General features: G+C 41.1%; 1 protein-coding gene across 1 annotated transcript in view; it reads left to right on the forward strand.

Moving 5' to 3' along the window:
• Positions 1-22917, forward strand: part of LOC143740068 (kelch-like protein 29) — a 462524-nt gene that overhangs the window by 294449 nt on the left and 145158 nt on the right. The window lies entirely within an intron of this gene.

Below are 22917 nucleotides of genomic sequence, written 5' to 3' on the forward strand. Positions count from 1 at the left end.
ATGACAACGTCAGGCTACAGCCCCCCAGTACCAACAGCACTCATGCAGCCCCAGACCATGATGCTACCACCACCATGCTTGACTGTAGGCAAGACACAATTCTCTTGGTACTCCTTACCAGGGCGTCGCCACACATGCTGGACACCATCTGAGCCAAACAAGTTTATCTTAGTCTCATCAGACCACAGGACATGGTTCCAGTAATTCATGCTCTTGGACAGGTTGCTTTCAGCAAACTGTTTGCGGGCTGTCTTGTGAGCCAGCTTCAGAAGAGGCTTCCTTCTTGGACGACGGCCATGCAAACCGACTTGTTGTAGTGTGTGGTGTATGGTCTGAGAACTGACAAGCTGACCTTCCGCTTCTGCAACCTCTAAAGCAATGCTGGCAGCACTCATGGGTCTGTTTTTTGAAGCCAGCTTCTGCACCTGATGCACAACACGAGGACTCAGCTTCTTTGATTGACCCTTGCGAGGTCTGTTCCAAGTGGAACCCATCTTGAAAACCTCTGTATGACCCTGGCCACTGTACTGTAACTCAGTTTCAGGGTGTTACCAATCTTCTTATAGCCCTAGGTCAACTTTGTGGAGAGCAACAATTCTAATTCTCAAATCCTTAGAGAGTTCTTTGCCATGAGGTGCCATGTTGAATATCCAGTGGTCAGTATCAGAAAATTGTTCTCAAAGCACAAATTTTAACTGCTCTAATACAAGATACAATAATTTGTATGGTCTTGTCAAGCAGATAAAAACATGAAAATGATTAAGGACATGAGGCTTTGCATGGTTAAACGACGTACTGCTATTATCACTTAGGATGTACTCGCTTTTGTTGCCAGCTATTTTGACAATAATCGACGCACCAGACTTCAACCACAGGAAACAACAGATCGACAAGCGGCCGTCTCTCCCCAATAATCCATCACGATTTCACTACAAACTTCTCAATGCACAAACGGGTTACGCCCTTTCCCAGGTACGACACACTTCCTTATATTCAATTTCCTTCCGAGATTAACGTTGATTGACATACTCCACGCAAACGTGAAAGTGAAAGTAAACAAACAATTATGTGACTCGTGGCACAGATTCTCTTCATTGCCACACCAGCGCCACACACAACGTGAGTCCCACGGATATAAAAGAATAAGGACATTTTTATTCTACCGAACTACACGCAAGTGCTGAATTAATACTCACACAGGTCAGTTTATTAGACGAATTAAACTTGAGGTAACGCAGCGCTATTTCACTTGCTCTGACAGTAACACTATCACACTAAACGGCATTTGAGTGTGTTGAATGTTGTTAGTTAGGTTGTGTGTTGGCTGTATGAGACTAAGTACGTTAAGCTAGATCAACATTAGAATAACATACAGATCATATTCTAACATTTCATCATGTTCAACTAAATAACATTGATTGATGGTTTTATGTACATTTGCTCACCTGTCTAATTAAGTACATGCCACACTCGTGTCTCTGTCAAGTCGAAGTTAGTCGCGGACGTGGAGCTCTCGGCATCTCGAAAGATGCTGATCTTTGTGTTAGTCCTCTTTTTGTCTCAAAGTCTGCTTGCCATGGTCCATAATGTTTGAACAAAACAACAACAGCGTGAGTGTCCTGCTAGGCATAACGGGCATAACCCAGTTGTCAACATCTGTCGCCATGTTTACTATGGCAGTCAAGTCAGGTCAAGTCATCCTCATTTATATAGTGCTTTTAACAATGTAGATTGTTTCAAAGCAGCTTTACAGAGATAAACATATAATTTAAGGTAACAGAGATTGGTTTGGTTTTATAGTGGTTCTTGAAAAATGTTTTTTCCAGCTAAAGTTAGTTTTGATTGATTCACTTCCGTCTAAATGATCATTTGTTATTAAATTAGGGGCCGCTAAGACGACACCGTTCTCTCTAAACAGACTTTAAACGTGAACCTGTGATAGACGCTGATGGCGTTCACATGCGCATTAAGAATTGATTCTATAGTTATGTGCGTTTCAATATATGTGTGCAGGTTTGTTATTCCTTACAAACCATGCCTAAACAAACTACTTGTCTTGTCTATAAATTTTGATGCAGAATTTTATTTTATCTTATCACTTTGGGTAGGTACGCGAACCGAAAAATTCCACAACGCTTTATCTGTAGAGTGGTATAGGGATCCTCCATAGGGAGAGGCTAGTTGGCACTTCAGCACTGCATTGTCATTCGGTCCAGGCGAAAGTCCTTCGTCAGATCTGGAAACGGCCTGGATCCGGCAGGCTGCGGGAAAACCTCGGGATAAACAAAGACACTAAAATTAGCGTAGATGCCACTCTTCTTATGATGTAACGAGTACATCATTATTTAAGGAAAGTGTTCCCAGTTCCGGCTGACCTAATCTAAGCAGCCTAATGTTGAATTATAGAAGTCTATAGAGTGTTATGTGACTGCTAGGTCAAAGAGATGTGTTTTTAGTCTAGCTTTGAACTGACAGACTGTGTCTGCTTCCCGGACAATGTTAGGAAGATTGTTCCAAAGTTTTGGTGCTAAATAGGAAAAGGATCTACCGCCAGCAGTCGATTTAGATATTCTAGGTATTATCAACTGGCCAGAACTTTGAGATCGCAATAGACGTGAAGGACTATAATGCGTTAAGAGCTCGCTCAAGTACTGGGGAGCTAAACCATTTAGTGCTTTGTAAGTAATCAGCAATATTTTAAAATTTATACGATGTTTAATAGGGAGCCAATGCAGTGTTGACAGAACCGGGCTAATATGGTCGTACTTCCTGGTTCTGGTAAGAAGTCTAGCGGCTGCGTTTTGAACTAGCTGTAGTTCCCTTCCGAGGGAACTCCCGCTGCGTCGAGAATCGACACTACGGGGAATGCCCTTAGCATGACGCGTCTGAAGCCTGAATAGAACTAGTCCAATCCTGATTGGTGCTGCGTGATGACGTCAGCCGTGACGTCGTATGTGACGGTGAGCGGAACTATAAAAAGGGCACCGGAACCCGGAAGCAGTAGCTTTCTGTCCTTCAGCAAGCGTTACATTTGAAATTGTCTGTCTTATTTGGTGTTATTTGTTCGGTAAAAACAAGGTATTTTGTGATGGAGAAGAGTGCAAAGCAGTTTACACAGTGTGCGTCCCCTTGCCCACGCTATTTAAGCGAGGGTGACACACACTCACTCTGTGTTGTTTGTTTGGGAGTGGAGCATGCGCGGGTAGCGCTCGAGGGTGCTGCCTTTGCATACTGTGAAACATTGCCCCTTAGAACGCTCCGCTCCCGCCTGAGCCTGTTCGATGAATCAGACCAGGCTCGCGCTCCCCATGGATCAGGTCCCGCGTTTGTCGAGGCATCGGGGCGCTTGCATTCATGGGGATCGCAGAGAGATCTGGTGGATAGTGTTGAGACGGCTTCGGCCCTTTCCCAACACTCATCAGCCAGTTCTCATGGTCCCGCTCACGGTTCGGGAGCCCGCCCTGCGGCTTCTCCCGACCGCAGAGATGACCCGATGTTAGAACTATCTGAATCTGAGGATTTAGATGTTATTAACATCGAGGCAGGGGAATGTGAAACTCCTTCACCACATTCGCCTGCCTTTGAGGAGTTGCTGGAGGTTGTGACTCGGGCTGTGGCCAAATTAAATATCGATTGGCCCCCTGAGAAGCAGGAAGCGACTAAAAAAAGTAAGCTCGATGAGCGCTTCCTGCAAGCCCGGACACAGCCTTCGCGCCGGAGTCTCCCGTTTTTTTCCGATCTCCACACCGAGGTGTCGAGATCGTGGAATAAGCCCTTCTCCTCTCGGCTTTCCAGCCCCGATGTACACATATATTCTTCCATCATGCGGTCGAGAGAGAGGGGCTACGGGATGATGCCACGGGTCGAAGAGAGTTTTGCGAATCATCTCTCGCCCGATGCTGCATCATCTCTCAGAGCTCCGGCGCTTCCCTCCAAGCCCTGCCGTACCACTTCGGCTTTGGTTGGGAAAGCATATATGGCGGCGGGTCGGGCTGGGTCATGCTTGCATACGATGGGTTTTTTGCAAGCATACCAGGCCGACCTCCTCAAAGAGGTGGACGACAGCGGGAAGGTCTCCTTCGACGACATTGGCGAAATGCGTCGGGCGGTTGACTTGTCTCTCCGTGCTACCAAAGAGACGGCCCGTGCCATCGGCCGCTCTATGGCAGCATTGGTAGCTACGGAGAGACACCTGTGGCTGAATCTGTCGGGTATCGGTGATAAGGACAGGGCTTTTCTCCTTGATGCCCTGATTTCGCCCACTGGCCTCTTCGGCGACGCAGTCAATAATGTCGTCGAGACGTTCCAGGAATCGAAACGACAGTCAGCTGCATTTAAACACCTTATCCCCCGCCGTCGTTCCAAATCTCATGGGTCTGCTGCCAGGGGGCAGTCCCATGAGCCAGCCGCCAGCTCCTCACACCTGCAGCAGCAGAAGGAGAGTGTTGCTTCTCGTGCCCCCCCGAAAAAGGCCTGGGGCCAGGGGCAACACTCTCACCGAAGTCCTCCAAACCGAAGGCAGATCTGAGGACTGTCATTCAGGCGAGGAAGGCTTCGTCGAAGAGGTCCTGATGCATTGCGCAGGCATCTGATGGTGGTCCCCTCCTTGATCGAGCAACAACAGCTCGCTCCTTCACGGAGCCCTCAGGAAATCGATGTGTGCTTCCCGCCGCTACGTGCGCTTCGGGACGCATCGGTTTCCAGCGAATGCAAGGTGCAGTGTCCGCCCGTAAAAATGGCGGCTCCGCGAATTGTGTTCCGTCTCACAAGGTCTGCAGTAAAATTAAATCGGTTAGTTCCTGCCAATCAAATGCTTCAGGTCACCGATATCTCTACTATAACATCAGAGGTCAGCCCCGAGAGGCTGATCCCCCTGTCAGAATATTTAGACACCTGGAAGGGTCTTCAAAATATATCTCAGTGGGTCCTGCTCACAGTGGAAAGGGGGTACAGAATTCAGTTCGAATACCGTCCACCCAGATTCAGCGGAGTGGTTCACACGCTGGTCAAACCAGAGCAGGGTCTGGTTATGGAACAGGAAGTTCAGTCCCTCTTGGCAAAGGAGGCCATAGAACGTGTTCCTCCTCAAGATTGGGAAGCCGGGGTTCTACAGTCGGTACTTCATAGTTCCCAAGAAGGATGGGGGGTTGCGTCCTATCATAGATCTCAGGGTATTAAATCGGTCTCTGAGGAGATACAGGTTCAAAATGTTGACTATACCTCTAATTGTGAGTCAAATCAGATCCGAGGACTGGTTTGTAACCATAGATCTAAAGGATGCTTACTTCCATATCTCCATCCTTCCTCAGCACAGGAAGTTCCTAAGATTCGCTTTCGGGGAAGTAGCGTATCAATACAGGGTTCTTCCGTTCGGCCTAGCACTGTCTCCTCGCACCTTCACGAAGTGCATGGATGCTGCTCTTGCTCCTTTGAGACTTCAAGGTATTCGCATCCTCAACTATATCGACGACTGGCTAATATTGGCACAGTCGCTGGAGTTGGCGGTTCAACATCGAGATGTTGTTCTGCATCACCTAAGGTGCTTGGGGTTAAGGCTCAATGTCAAGAAAAGTTCATTGATTCCTCTGCAGAGAACAACTTTTCTAGGGGTGGTTTGGGACTCAGTTACGATGCGGGCACAGCTGTCTCCCGCTCGTATAAATTCTATCCTGACCACAGTAACGAGCCTCAAAATAGGCCAGGCTATCACTGTCAAACATTTCCAGAGGGTTTTGGGTCTTCTTGCAGCAGCGTCCAACGTAATTCCTTTTGGCCTGCTGTATATGAGGGCCCTGCAGTTGTGGCTCAGGACCAGAGGGTTTTCCCCGAGGGGGAACCCTTTTCGCACGATCAAAGTAACGCGCAGATGCCTTCATTCCTTGGTCATGTGGAAGAAACAGTGGTTCCTGTCCCAAGGTCCTGTGTTGGGAGCACCGTGTCAGAGAAAATTTTTAACCACGGATGCCTCCCTCACGGGCTGGGGTGCGGTAATGGAAGGCCGCTACACCAGAGGTCTTTGGAGGGACCATCATCTTTCTTGGCACATCAATTGCCTGGAGATGATGGCAGTATTTCTGGCTCTCAGACATTTCCTCCCGGACCTCAGGGGCCATCATGTTCTAGTAGGAATGGACAACATGTCGGTTGTCTCATATTTGAATCGCCAGGGGGGCTTGAGGTCGCGCCCTCTGTGCAGACTGGCGCATCAAGTTCTCCTCTGGTCCCAGGGGAAGCTTCTGTCGATCAGGGCAATGTTTATCCCCGGGGACAGCAATTTGGGGGCAGACAGCCTGCCGAGGCAGGGGCTGAGGCCCGGGGAGTGGAGACTACACCCCGAGTCGGTGGAGCTAATATGGAAGGAGTTCGGTCATGCGGAGGTGGATCTATTTGCCTCCCGAGAGAATTCTCACTGCCCGTTATGGTACTCCCTTACTCATCCAGCTCCTCTCGGATTGGATGCTATGGTGCAGACGTGGCCGAGGCTACGTCTGTACGCCTTCCCCCCGATTGCTCTGCTCCCAGGGGTTCTAGAGAGGATCCGGCGGTACGGGATAAGCTTACTCCTAGTAGCCCCGTACTGGCCAGCCCGAGTATGGTTCTCGGACATCATGGTCCTCCTAGCAGGCCCTCCATGGCAAATTCCGATCAGGAGGGACCTCCTCTCTCAAGCAGAGGGCACAATATTTCACCCTCATCCAGAGCTATGGAAACTATGGGTCTGGCCCCTGAGGGGGACCAGCTCATAAATGAAGGTCTCTCAACCGAGGTTGTTGAGACTATTCTAAACTCTAGAGCCCCCTCCACGAGGAAACTTTATTCTTTGAAGTGGAATGTATTCTCTCTATGCTGTAGAGATCATTCTTTGGACCCAGTTAACTGCCCAGTGGCTTCAGTGCTGGAGTTCCTCCAGGACCGCTTCTCTGACGGGCTCTCCCCGTCCACGCTTAAGGTCTATGTGGCGGTCGTGGCTGCCTTCCACACGCCTTTAGGGGTGGGCACTCTGGGGAGACACCCACTTATTGTTCGTTTCCTTCGTGGAGCTAGGAGGATGAGGCCTGTCATCCAGTCCCGTATTCCCCCATGGGACTTGGCTGTGGTTCTCGAAGGGTTATCCCTGGCACCCTCTGGAAGCAGTGTCTGAGAAATTTATGTCCTTTAAGGTAGCTTTCCTGCTTGCCATCACTTCCCTAAAAAGGGTTGGGGACTTGCAGGCTCTATCTGTCGCTCCTTCTTGCCTTGAGTTCGCTCCTGGTAAGGTAAAGGCTATTCTCCACCCTAGACCGGGCTATGTCCCTAAGGTGCCCTCAAATGTGGCACGGTCTATAATACTCCAGGCTTTTCATCCTCCACCCCATGTGTCGGTTGAGCAAGCTAACCTTCATTTACTGTGCCCGGTCCGAGCCCTGGAGGTCTATATGCATAGGACCTCAGGCTGGAGAAGATCGGACCAGCTGTTTGTGTGTTTTGGGGCGCCTAGGAAGGGTTCTCCTGCTTCCAAACTGACTATAAGTAGATGGATTGTAGAGGCTATTTCGGCAGCTTACGAGGTGCGCAACCTGCCTTCACCTCTTCTGCTTAAGGCCCACTCCACGAGAGGAGTGGCCTCCTCTAGAGCCCTTCTTGGGGGCGTTTCCCTTCAAGAGGTCTGTGATGCCGCAGGCTGGGCCTCCCCTCACACTTTTATAAGACATTACAGTCTGGATCTGCCCTCTACACCGGGTTCACAGGTTCTCTCGTCTTGAGTGTGCCAGATTGCTTCACACCAGGGCGTACTCTCTTAGTGTGGTGCAGTGGGCATTTCATTCCCCGTAGTGTCGATTCTCGACGCAGCGGGAGTTCCCTCGGAAGGGAACGTCTCGGGTTACGTCTGTAACCCTCGTTCCCTGAGAAGGGAACGAACGCTGCGGCCCTCGGCCACACTCTTCGCGCCCCTAGAGACGACTTGCTTCGGACTATTGAAAGCTACTGCTTCCGGGTTCCGGTGCCCTTTTTATAGTTCCGCTCACCGTCACATACGACGTCACGGCTGACGTCATCACGCAGCACCAATCAGGATTGGACTATTTCTATTCAGGCTTCAGACGCGTCATGCTAAGGGCATTCCCCGTAGTGTCGATTCTCGACGTAGCGTTCGTTCCCTTCTCAGGGAACGAGGGTTACAGACGTAACCCGAGACGTTTGTTTATTAAGCATGCAGGGCAACCACCCAGTAGAGCATTACAATAATCTAGACTTGATGTCATAAACGCATGAATTAGTTGTTCCGCATTTGTCAATGAGAGCATATGACGTAATTTAGATATATTTTTAAGATGGAAAAATGCGGTTTTACAGACACTAGACACGTGACTTTCAAATGAAAGATTGGTATCAAAGAGCACACCCAGGTTCCTAACTGACGACGAAGACTTAACAGAGCAGCCATCAAGTGTTAGACGGTATTCTAGGTTATTACGTGTGGAAGTTTTTTGTCCAATAATTAGAATCTCTGTTTTTTCAGAATTTAGTAGTAGGAAATTACTAGTCATCCAATTTTTGATATCAACTATGCATTCCGATAATTTTATGAATTGGTGAGTTTCGTTAGGTTTGGAAGAAATATAGAGCTGAGTATCATCAGCATAACAGTGAAAGCTAATTCCATGTTTCCTAATGATATCTCCTAAATGTAGCATGTACAGAGTGAACAGCAGCGGTCCTAGTACTGAGCCTTGTGGTACGCCATACTGAACTTGTGATCGATAAGACATCTCTTCATTTACTGCTACAAACTGATAGCGGTCAGATAAATATGATTTTAACCATGCTAATGCAATTCCACTAATGCCAACATAGTTTTCTAGTCTATTTAAGAGAATGTTGTGGTCAATGGTGTCAAATGCAGCACTAAGATCAAGTAACACTAATAGAGAGATACAACCACGATCGGATGATAAGAGCAAATCATTTGTGACTCTAATGAGAGCTGTCTCAGTGCTATGGTGCGGTCTAAATCCTGACTGGAAATCCTCGCAGATACCATTTCTTTCAAGAAAGGAACATAGTTGTGAGGATACTGCCTTTTCTAGTATCTTTGACAGAAAAGGTAGATTTGAGATCGGCCTGTAATTGACTAATTCTGTAGGATCAAGTTGCGTTTTTTTAACAAGCGGTTTAATCATAGCCAGCTTAAAGGTTTTTGGTACGTATCCTAGAGACAAAGACGAATTAATGATGTTAAGAAGAGGATCTATGACTTCTGGAAGCATCTCTTTCAGTAGTTTAGTCGGTATAGGGTCTAACATACATGTTGTCGATTTAGATGAATTAACGAGTTTGCAAAATTCTTCCTCTCCTTATGGCAACAAATGAATAAAATTTTACCTCAGGGAGACTATAATGCACTCCCTGATGCGATGCTGTAGTAGACGGTTGCATAGTTATAATCTTGTCCCTAATATTATCAATCTTATAAGTGAAGAAGTTCATAAAGTCATCACTGCTGTGTTTCTTGGAAACTTCTGGGCTTGAAGCTTTCTTTTTCGTTAGTGTAGCCACTTTTTCAAATAAATACCTTGGATTATGTTTATTTTCTTTTAATAGGGTTGAAAAATAAGCAGATCTAGCAGCTTTTAAAGCATCTCTGTAAGCAATCGAGCTCTCCTTCCATGAAATCCGAAATACCTCTAGTTTTGTTTTTTTCCAGTTGCGCTCCATTTTTCTGGCTGCTCTCTTAAGGGCCCGGGTGTGCTCGTTGTACCACGGCGTTGGACTATTTTCTTTAATCTTCTTTAAGCGCAACGGAGCAACTGTGTCTAAAGTGCTGGAAAGGAGAGAGTTAAAAGTTTCTGTTGCAATATCAAGTTCTTCTAAGCTATCTGGGATGCTGAGACGATGAAACTGATTAGGAAGATTATTGATAAAGCAATCTTTAGTGGCAGAAGTGATAGGTCTAACATACTTGTAACACGGAGTTGATTTTGCAGCCTTGGCTAAATGTAATTTACATGAGACTAGATAATGATCTGAGATGTCGTCGCTCTGCTGCAGAATTTCAACAGCATCAACATTGATTCCATGTGATAATATTAGATCTAGAGTATGATTACGATAATGAGTAGGTCCTGACACGTGTTGTCTAACTCCAATAGAGTTAAGAATGTCTTTAAATGCCAATCCCATTGCATCTTTTCCATTATCTACATGTATATTAAAATCACCAACAATTAGTACTTTATCTGCAGTCAATACTAATTCTGATAGAAAGTCAGCAAATTCTTTGATAAAATCTTTATGGTGCCCTGGTGGCCTGTATACAGTTGCCAGCAGAATTCTCAAACTTGATTTATCGTTTACATTATATATTTTTACATTAAGCACCAACACTTCAAAAGAAGTATATTTAAAACTAGATTTTTTAGTGGTTTTGAAAATATTACTATAAATTACAGCAACACCTCCCCCTTTGACTTTCAGGCGAGGTTCATGTTTATAACAGTAATCATGGGGGGTGGACTCATTTAAAGTAATGTAATCGTCTGGTTTTAGCCAGGTTTCTGTCATACACAGCACATCTAGGTTATAATCTGAAATCATATCATTAACTATGAGCGCTTTTGAAGTAAGGGATCGAATATTCAGCAACCCAAGCTTTATCGATTGCTCGTCTGTATTATATCTATTTTTTATTTGTTGAATATCAATTATATTTTTAACCTTAGATCGGTTTGGAAGTTTTTTGGATTTCCAAATTCGGGGAACAGACACAGTCTCTATATGATGATATCTAGGTGAAAGAGGCTCTATGTGATGGGATTTATCTGACATTGGTGACGCAAGGCCGCTAGCAGACGGTCGGTTTAGCCAGTTTGTCTGCTTCCTGACCTGAGCCCCAGATTGTCATGTTTTGTCTCTAAGACTATGAGCCAAATTACTAGAGAGAAGAGCAGCACCATCCCAGGAGGGATGAATACGATCTCTTTTCAACAGGTCAGGTTTGCCCCAAAAACTTCTCCAATTGTCTATGAATTCTATATTATTTTGCGGACACCACTTAGACAGCCAGCCATTGAGTGATGACAATCTGCTTGTCAAATTACAAATTACAGCAAATTACAGTGCCTGACATCGTACTTGCGAGTTCAAACACCTCTTTAATATTAATTTTTGTGATCTCCGACTGGCGGAGTCGAACATCATTAGTGCCGATGTGAATAACAATCTTAGAGAATTTACGATTAGCATTAGCCAGCACTTTTAAATTTGCCTTGATGTCAGGCGCTCTGGCTCCCGGCAAACATGTGACTATGTTGGCTGGTGTCCCTATTTTCACGTTCCGTGTAATAGAATCGCCAATTACCAGGGCACAATCAACAGAATTCTCAGTGGGTGTTTCTCTGAGTGGGGCAAATCGATTTGTTGTGGTAATCGGAACGGAAGAGTGGTATTTTGATCCGCGACTAGAGCGATCCCTCACTGTCACCCATCTGCCTGGCTGCACAGGCAATAATTCAGCCGGAACCGAATCATGTAAAGAGTTCACTATGCTAGGCGCATCCAAAATAGAATCTAAAGCTCTAGCACACTTACTATCCTCAATTAATGTTTGGATGCGTGTTTCTAATTCTGAAATCTTCTCCGTCAGCCCGACTGTTTCCTTGCATTTATCACATATAAACCCTATATTGCCGACAGGGAAGGCTATGCTAAATATGTAACATGAAGTGCAGGTGACAATAACAGGACAAGACATTACTCACCGTGTTTGTTGACTGATTCTTACTCACCTGGTTTTTTTTATGAACTCAGAGGTGCGAGCGCGCGAGAGAAAAATAAATAAATGACTGACCGCACGGGTGGCGCGTTAACAGGCTAGCGAGTTACTAGCGTGTTGTGCTAACAATAACGGAAGCTAGCGATGTCAGGTTAATCTGAGATGTTGTCTAAGCTGTATTTAGTAGTATAAACAACTAGAAATGGTAGTAAATGATGGTTCAAAACAGAAAGAAATACAAAGCTAATACGAGGTTTAGACGGAGCTTACAGCCTCGAAGCAAACAAAACACAGCAGGCAGCTAGGCAGACAGGAGCAATCGATCAGGATCAGGAACAGCAATCGATCAGCGTACGAGCGCAAACCTGGCGGAAACGAGGCTAACACAGATATGACCCCATTAACTGGCGACTCCTCACCCCTGCTCACACGTCCCGTTTCCTTGGCTAAAATCGCAATTTTCTCACGATTTACAAATATTTTAAATATTTGGGATATTGTAAGTAATCAAATAAACAAATTAAATAACATTGGCCTAGTGGTTTTTGGATATTTTACTGCAAAAATCCTACATATTGTACCTTTAAATATGTAATGGATTACCTTACTAACTACACTTTTTGTTATGTAATTTGAAAACAGTAACTTACTACAATTTGTAATTAATGTGCTGGGTAGATTATATTTGCAATATTTTCTCAAATAAATTATCCACTATTTATTTCTACAAGCATTTCTATAAAAAAAGGGTTTCATAGACTCAAGCAAATATTTTAATTTTTATTTATTGTGTTATTTTTTGTTGTTATTTTATTTATTTATTATTATTATTACACATCTTTAAACAAACTCTTGTGTCTTTTGAGAGAAGACACTCCAAAAGTCATACATAGTCATAAGAGAAAATAGTTATACAGGTTTAATATTTATATTGTAAAATAATATATTATAAAAATATATAAATTGTATGTTTATTAAATTTTTTAAATAAAAATCAGCTAAATATCTTTAAACATATGACTTTAGTATTTGAGCTACTACACGATGAGGATTGTTCTGTTCTAGTAGGAAGGATCCGACACATCATGTGTTTATGAACCGTTGTCGTCTATATCTGGCAGCTCTCCTCTGGCCTCTGTGCTGACTCTGGTTTACGCTGAAATGCAATTGCTGAGTATTGCGATGGAGGCTGTTTTCCCAGGTCATTTTTCAAAGTGAACCACAGACTTCTGCTTTATCTCAACACACAGGCATCATTAGAGACATGACGGTATCCAGCTGTAGTGCCGCTGACTGTTGTGCTGTTCCAGGATATGCATCTTTCTATATAATCCATAGACGGAAAAGTGTTTCTTGGACATGCTTAATCTATCTTCTTTTCAGCACAGCGACGCTCCCCATCCATCAAACCACTCTCGCACTGGCTGAGCCTCAGTCTGCCGTCCCGTCACAAGATTGTGCTCTCTGTCTCCCCTCCTGTTATCTAATATATTTTTAATGCATGGCTATCTTTGTGTGTATGTAGCTCTCTCTCTTTTTCTCTCTCTTTTCTCACTTCTCTTTTTTTGCATTTCTTCAAACGGCTGCGCTTTCAAGCACAGAAACACAAGAAGGAAATATCCCTGAATTTTCACTTTCTATTAGCATCTGTACACAGATTTGCTCAGAGAGCCGCTCAACTTTTTGATTTATGGCTCTGATAAAACAATTTTATATTTACAAGCAGCAAAATAAACATTGCAAATTTGATTCCAGCATGTTATGTCTTGCCTTGGGAATCGCTGTTTATTATATGTCTCGAGGAAAATGTGAAGAGCACAGAAAGCGTGTCTGGCCATGAAATGAAATATTAGAGCAATTATTTTAATGTCAGAACGTCTTCTTTTTGGGAGGTGGTGGTGTGTTTTTGGCTTGTTGTTTTTGTTGTTGTTGTTGGTGGTGGTGGTGGTGGTGGTGGTGTTTTTTATCTTCTGATTGTCTTTCCCCTGATCTAGTGGAAACTAGATGAAAACTAGTGGACCTTTGACTTTCAGCACACTGTAAAGTCTGGACTTCTCCTTCTGAGACAGACACTGATGTGTAAAGTGACCAATTCCCAAGTTAGTTGTCCTTTTACAAAAGCAGGTTGTAAATGGACGGCTCAGTGGCTCAGTTTGTTGCACTGTTGCCTCACAGCAACAACATCATTTCATTTCATTTATTTATTTAAGCACTTTTACACAACTGGTCGTTGAACAAAGTGCTGTACAAGAAAGGAGACAAAAAAACAAAACCATACAAAACCACACAGACGTTTACGCCACAATTAAGTGACAATAAAATAAACAGCTCAACTAAAAAGCCTACAAGAACAGCTACTATACCCCGTTAAATGCTAAATCTAGAAGATATTCCTTTAGCTTTTATTTAAAAACAGTTAATATAGGTTCAAATCTAATAGAAATGGGTAGGTCATTCCAGAGTTTGGGGCAATCACTACAAAAGCTCGATCTCCGCTTCTCCATTTAGTTCTAGAAGTCGTTAAAACCAGCTGGTTAACTGACCTTAAAGACCGTTTTGGTTCATATTTCTTAATCAGATTTGCTAAATACAGCGGAGCCATATCATGCAATGATTTATAAACAAAAAAATAAAATTTTAAAATGTATTCTGTGGTCGATCGGTAGCCATTTTAAAGTTCTCAAAACTGGGGTGATATGGTCTCTCTTACGAGTACCTGTCAAGAGTCTCGCAGCTGCATTTTGGACCACTTGTAAGCGATTAATCAATGATTTATTTATGCCGACGTATAGTGAGTTACAGTAGTCTAGTCTTGTAAATATAAAAGCATGAATGAGTTTTTCGAGATCACGCATGGTAAAAAATGGTTTCACCTTTGCTAATAATCTCAAATGATAAAAACAAGACTTGACCACAGAATAAATCTGTCTCTCAAACTTGAGATCACTATCAAACAAAACCCCTACATTTCGAACTAATGGCTTATAGAAAGGGGCTAGATCACCCAGATCAACAGAATTATTTGAAACTCCAAACCACACAACTTCAGTTTTTTCTTTATTCAGTTTAAAAAAAATTAAGGATAGCCATGATTTAATGTCATGTAAGCAGTCCTACAACAACTCTATTTGGTTTTTGCTATTCTTTTTTAGAGGGAGATAAATTTGCATATCATCTGCATAAAAGTGAACAGGGATTCCATGTTTCCTAAGAATTGATCCAAGTGGTAACAAATACAAAGAGAACAAAATTGGGACAAGAATGGACCCCTGTGGAACCCCACTGAGCATGGGTGCGGGTTGTGAGTGCTCTTGACCAATATTTACAGAGAAGGTTCTATTTAAAAGAAAGAACCACAAATTCTAACATCATTTTCAAGGCGTGTGAATAAAAACTCATGGTCGATGGTGTCAAATGCAGCGCTAAGGTCCAGTAAAACAAGAAAAACTGAGGACCCGGAGTCAACTGCAGTCAATAGATCATTTGAAACTCTAATCAAACGTCCCTGGTTCGAGTCCCGGCTGAGCCAGTAGTCCTTTCTGTGTGGAGTCTGCATGTTCTCCCTGTGTCTGTGTGTTTCCTCTGGTTTCCCCCACATTCCAAAAACCTGCAGTAGCCTATAGGGGATTGAAATCTTTGTCTCAAAATGTATTGTGCCCTTTTCTGAAAATTGTAAATAATAATAATTATTATTATAAATATTATAATAAATAGCACACTTATAGGCGGAGTTTCCTTTGCAGCCCCTCATAACGGTTCTGGTACGCACTACGCAGCAGTTCGCGGGAGTCTCTTCAAACGAGCAGCAGCTAACGTTTAAGCTAATACGGAAAATGACATTTATCCTACCATCACCATGCTACTCTAAAAGTTGCTGCAGCATGCGAGTTATTCTTAACTACAATAAAGGAGGGCTGTGCAATATGAACAAAATAATCACATTGCGATTTTTTTATGAATATTGCAATTGCGATTTTATTTGCGATTTTGGCAATTGTTTTTGCTTTTTCAACCATGCTACATTCTAAATGTATTCAGTGCACAAGAAGTGCATAACAAAACATTTCACAATGAAATAACATTAGTATTAACAGTTTGATAAACAAAACTGTAATATTTAAAACAGACAACAAAATAAATTAATGTTAACTAACCTAAATTCCAGTCATAAAAATAAAGTTAAATAAATAAAATATTTTTCAGTGCACACATTTCACAATGAAAAAACATACTGTGTACAGTAGTATTAACTGATTGATAAACAAAATTGTCATAAATTGTGTAAGACAACAGACAATTAAGATTAAGTAACCTAAACTCCTGTCATAACAATAAATAAAAACTAACAGAATTCAAAACCAAAACCTCTTAAAGGTTTTTTGCAAGGAAAACCAGCATGTCCACCATTTCTGGTTTTAAGCATGAACGGTGACATGTCACCACATTTCCCCCAGTACTAAACACTCTCTCTGAAGGTGAGCTGTTGGCAGGAATACAAAGAATACTTTTGTGCAACCCTGCTCATTCTTGGGAAATTTATCTGATGGAGTCTCCACCATTTCAGAGGATCTTCCTCACTGTCAATGGATGGAGAAAGCAGGTAGCTATTTAGCTCAGAGGCTATGGCTTCTTCAAGTTGCAGAGCTGCTGGCATGGCTGATGTCGTTTTAAAGAAGCTTCCTAAGGACTTCCTTGCTTTTTTGCCTGGTGGAGGTAGATCGATGTCAGGATTCTCTCTGCTTGTGCTACTCCCAGATTCAGATGTATCCTTTGACATACAGAGTAGAAATAATATTACAGGTAAATATTAAAAAGTCATAAAAAGACTGTTTATCTTAAGAGATGACAGTTTCATCCAGTTTACATAAATTAACTCACCTTATGGGAACTCATATCCATATCAGACATGACCCTGGCCTTAATGTTTGGAAGTTTATCCTCATGAGTGTAGCTGGTTTTGAATCTTGGATCCAAAAATGTTGCTATGTCCAGAAGCTCTTGGGTAGTTTCATCCTCATAATGTTTGTTGATGTAGTTAAGAATTTTTGATTTTATAGTCTTTGTCAGGTCAGTATATTCATCCTTCACTGCAAGTATCTTGGTGTTCAACAGATGAAGAACTGGTTTAACGTAGGATACACTGATGTAGTTTTCACTGGAAAGGGCATCCGTGAACTCCTGAAGTGGACCCAGTGCCTTACTTACAGATTCTAGAACATCTGTGTCTTGCCATTGTGGTACTAGGTGTCTTGTTTTACGGTCAGCTGAAAGGACCTGAGACAATGCCTTCTGTTGCTCCAAAACCCTGTCTATCATTTGTTGCATTGAGCCCCATCTTGTCGGGCATGATGTTATGAGGGCATGTTGGGGAAGCTGAAGTTCTTCCTGGGCTTCGGCTAACATCAACTTTTTTTTCCAACTGTGGGAAAAATGTCCCACAATCTTTTTGCACAAGCCGTTGGCTCGGGAATTGCGAGCTTCATCCTTGATTGCATTTTCTAAAAAGAAATAATTGCAAATCATGATGAACATGTGTAATATTGTAAGTATTGCATGCATTTAAATATAACTATTGGGTAATACTTTACAATAAGGTGGTCGGCATATTCTGACGTCATGTTTCTACCGTAGCCAACAGCGAACACACAGCGCTACAGAGTTTGCTATGTGGTGAGATATATGCTGCTGGTTACGTCGGCCACCGTAGCTTCTCCTTAGATTTTGAGAAGGGAGGGATAGGCCGTAAGTGGCTTTCTGTTTGCAATTCGCAAATCTCACCACTAGATAGATGCCGCTAAAAATCACATACTGCACCTTTAATGCATTAGCTAAAATGAACTAACATTGAACAATACTAATACAGCATTTATTAATGTTAATTCATGTTAATTTTAGTATTTACTAATACATTATTAAAATCAAACGTTGTCACTGTTAACATTAGTTAATGCACCATGAACTAACATGAATAACTAGTGTGATTTTGTATTTAATGTATTAGTATGCTAAAATGAACATGAACTAACATTAATAAATGCTGTATTAGGTGCTACATACTATTGACACAAACTAACATTAACAATAATTAATAAATGCTGAAAAACTAAATTGTTCATTGTTAGCTAATGTATTTAATTACTACTGTTAACAAATATCACCTTATTTTAAAGTTTTCCCAACTATTGTCAAGTTAAAAATACTAAAGTACATAACATTATAATACATTTTTATATTAAACATCTTTGCACAATTTGTTTCTTAATAAAAAATATGCCCTACAAAGTGTCTTAATATTCTTAATATGTAAAGTATAAATATATTATGTACAATAAACTCTAACTTACCAATTGCCAAATGTAGTCTGTGTCCGAAGCACTGCAATCGTGTCCAGTTGTTCAAAGTGACAGCCTTCACTATATTAGATCCATTGTCTGTGGTGATAGACACTTGTTGATCTTCACAAAGTCCCCATGATGCTAAAGCTTCTTTTAAACCGTGAGAGATATTTTCTCCAGTGTGATTTTCTGGAAAGTATGCTGTTTGCAAGCATCGACTTTTTATTTCATAGTTGTCATTGATATAATGGACCGTTAAACTCATATACGGCTCCATCGTTCTGCTGGACCACATATCTGTGGTCGTGGCGTAGAAGTTCACCTTTTTAAGCCCGTATTCAACGCCCGCCTTACATTTGTCATACATTTCGGGAATAGCAACCCGTGTGAAATGAGTGCGAGACGGCAGCTGGTATCTTTTGTCCATTGTTTGAATTAGTCTTCGGAAGCTGTCTTTACTGACGATGTACGCAGGCACCATGTCTTTGCATCAGTGGCGGAACTAGAGTTTTATACATGGGGTGGCCACTGCTACTTTCGGGGTACACAGTACACACACACACACACACACACACACACACACACACACACACACACACACACACACACACACACACACACACACACACACACACACACACAGACACACACACAGGGGACTATCGCTCTACACTGGCCAAGAGGGGACTACTGTTTCTGGTCATTTTGAAGAAACAAAAATGACATACAAAATTTTCTTTTAAGGTCTTTTTTCATTATATAACTTTAAATATGCATTTTTTATTTTAAAAAAAACATGCCAAGTGGGGACCTGAAACTCTGGCCGTTGTCTACCTTACCAACAGGGGACTCATATAGCCTGCAATGGATCTCTGTGTGTGTGAACAGTGAAGTGAACTGGCAGTGAAATCTGTATTCATTTTGTAACTTATACTTACTTATATATATATGTGTGTGTGTGTGTGTGTGTGTGTGTCATTATATAATGCTCAAACAGGAATCAAAGATCACAATATCAATATGCATAGAAAAACATATACAATGTAAAATTAAAAAAAGAATGACCAAACCATCAGTTATCAAAAATTTTAAAAAATATTTGCTTGAGGAAAGATCATTTAAATCTACAACGGGGTAAAAATACAGACGGACACAGTTCAAAAGCAGAGGCGAGAAGACGCCTCTTATCATTCTTAATATTATTTTTATAATATTATTTTTCTTATTTAACACTCTCTCTTCATAGATACTTTCTATGCTTTGTTATGCAGTCCCTACAATTTACTTGCCATTGTTACGTATGTGCCATTGCACACACACATGTCTATATTACTACCATATACATGTCTATATTACTAACAGAGCAGTATCGCTCCACACTGGCCAAGAGGGGACTCTCTGAACGATTTCTATCCAACCAAGTGGGGACTGTGTGTGTGTGTGTGAAGTGAACTGGCAGTGAAATCTGTCTTCATTACAGTTACATTATATATCTTTTATATACATTATTTATATAAATATTCACACAGGCATCAGAGATCAAAATATGCATGGATAAACATATACAATATAATATTAAAAAGAGAATGACCAAACCATCAGTTATCAAAAATTAAAAAAAATATTTTTTTGAGGAAAGACCATTGAAAAGACATATAACGGGTAAAAAATACAGACAGCCCGACAGCAACAGTTCAAAAGCAAACAAATAATACTGAATATCATAACACTTTCGATGAAGGCACTATAAAACAACTGAAGCTTTATGTTGTGGACATTACAGGAAAGTTATTGCTTTAGGAAATTAATTCTCTGTTGTGGCTTTATACTTACACTATATGACCGTTCAACATATCCCATTTAAGCTTATTGTCAAGAACACCAAGATATTAATAATGCGACTGATAGTATTGGCTGCCTATTAACTAAAACATAATTTCTACTCTAAAAAAAATGAACCATGCCAAGATGGGACCTGCAACTCTGAACGATGTCTACCTATCTAACAGAGGACCTGTGTGTGAACAGTGAAGTGAACTGGCAGTGCAGTCTGTCTTCATTTTATAACTTTTTGTATATATATATATATATATATACATGTGTGTGTATGTGTGTGTGTTTGTGTGTTCACACAGGCATCAGAGATCACAATATGCATAGATAAACATATACAATATACAATAAAAAAACAATGACCAACCTCATCAGTTATCAAAAAAAAAAAAATTTGCTTGAGGAAAGATCATTTAAATCTACAACGGGGTAAAAATACAGACGGACACAGTTCAAAAGCAGAGGCGAGAAGACGCCTCTTATCATTCTTAATATTATTTTTATAATATTATTTTTCTTATTTAACACTCTCTCTTCATAGATACTTTCTATGCTTTGTTATGCAGTCCCTACAATTTACTTGCCATTGTTACGTATGTGCCATTGCACACACACATGTCTATATTACTACCATATACATGTCTATATTACTAACAGAGCAGTATCGCTCCACACTGGCCAAGAGGGGACTCTCTGAACGATTTCTATCCAACCAAGTGGGGACTGTGTGTGTGTGTGTGTCTGTGTGAAGTGAACTGGCAGTGAAGTCTGTATTCATTACAGTTACATTATATATATTTTATATACATTATTTATATAAATATTCACACAGGCATCAGAGATCAAAATATGCATGGATAAACATTTACAATATAATATTAAAAAGAGGATGACCAAACCATCAGTTATCAAAAATTAAAAAATTAAATTTGAGTAAAGACCATTTGAATCTGTTTTTCATTCAACGTGTAAAAATACAGACAGCCCGACGGCAACAGTTCAAAAGCAGAGGCGAGAAGACGTTATCATTCTTAATATTATTTTCTTATTTAACACTCTATCCTCAGAGATACTTTCTATGCTTTGTTATGCAGTCCCTTTAGGGATTATGACAGAAAATAGCTCTTTAAGGTAACAATTTCTATGATTTAATGCAGAATAATGATTTTATTAATCAAAATGAACTCGGTCCCCAGTCAGATGGTAACGAACGATACCAGTTTGGCTGCTTTGTACATTTCTTGCCATCACAAACAGACTGTAAAGATTTCGGAGGTCAATCTCAAAATGTTATGTGGACTTGCTGCACTGAACATTTTTAGTTGGTTCAGTTGAAATATATGAAGTAGGGATGTTCATTTAGCGTATAGCGAGCATTGTGTTTATTATGCAATTTATACACGAAAAGGAGTGTTTATGTGTATATGATACGCATGGGTAGGTTTAGGGTATAGGTTTAGTAGTGGTGTGGGGTACGCATGTATTATACGTTTGGTTAGGATTAGTGGTGTGGGGTGTGTGTGGGGTATTATACGCAATAGAGTGTGTATCATATGCACGTAAAATACGAATTTTCATGTAAAAAGTGCACGATAAACACAATGCGTGCTATAGAAATGCATTTTCATGAGATCAGGCTGGTCAAGCACAAGCATATAGCATGTTCACATGCGTACTTATGGTCACATGTTCACACGTTCATGAGTATTACGTGTTCGCGGGGTTTATTTTTTGACAAAAGCGACATCAACTACTGGCCTGGCTTGTATAATACAGCCCTTTTAGGGTTTGTTTGTAACAATGTTTGTATATATATATAGGTAGACGTCAAATATGTATTTTCTTTTTTTTTTAACATGCCAAGATAGGACCTGCGAGTCAAACCGATGTCTACCTTACCAACAGGGGACTCATATATTCTGCAATGGATCTGTGTGTGTGTGTGTGAACAGTGAAGTGAACTGGCAGTGAAATCTGTCTTCATAATGTAATATATATATATATATATATAGAGAGAGAGAGAGAGAGAGAGAGAGAGAGAGAGAGAGAGTTAGTGACAGTGAAGTCTCTCTTCATTGTTTAATATATGTATACACACACACACATATATATATATATATATATATATATATATATATATATATATATATATATATATATATATATATATATATATTCACACAATATTAAAAAATATTTTCAGGCTTCAGGTCTCTGTGCAAAATTCCATATGAATGCAGTTCCTGAAGTCCTTGCAGTAACTCCTTGCAGATCTCTAGTCTTCGATTTTCTATCAGGCTTTTTCTTTCGGGAAAATCCTTGTTTTCAATCAGCTCCATCAAACTATATTCACAAAGAGGTGAGACAAAATAGGCAAAGTAAGTGTCTTCCAACACTGAAATGTGTTGCAGAAGGTGCTCTGCTTGTACATTTTTTGAACTCAGGAAATGAGCCATTTCCATTTCAGTTTTGGAAACATGTTTGGCAACTCGTTTCACTGGAATTTTGCAGTTGTTGAAGACTCCTGGGAAAATCTCAGCAGCATTGCATCCATTTGCAATCTTCATTTCTGAGTTGATAACAAGGTCATCAATTTTCATCACACCAGGCTTTAAATCAAGGTTTACAAATGAATTCTTCCATCGTGATTCCTGTAAAATGCATAAAAGCATTTAGAAAATGCATTTTTAAATGTAAAAAAAGTTATACAGTGTATACAGTTCTTAGTAAACTCAGCTGAAGGAACAAACCTCTCTATATACATTTACCATATTTTCCTTGATCTCTCTGAATGTGGAAGTACAGGTTTTCTGAAACAAATTACATTAAAAGCATGCATCAATATTTAGGGTATTGAGGCATTATTTGAATCATGGTAATACAGATTTCAGTTTACATTAGATAATTAATTTAGTTAACATGAACCTATAATGAACTGCACTGTTACAGCATTTATTAATCTTAGGTCATGTTGATTTCAGCATTTAGTAATGCATA

The sequence above is a fragment of the Siphateles boraxobius genome, unplaced genomic scaffold (assembly GCF_051911475.1).
Source record: "Siphateles boraxobius isolate OS27281-9 unplaced genomic scaffold, OSU_SipBor_1 164, whole genome shotgun sequence".
In the NCBI taxonomy this organism is placed as follows: Eukaryota; Metazoa; Chordata; class Actinopteri; order Cypriniformes; family Leuciscidae; genus Siphateles; species Siphateles boraxobius.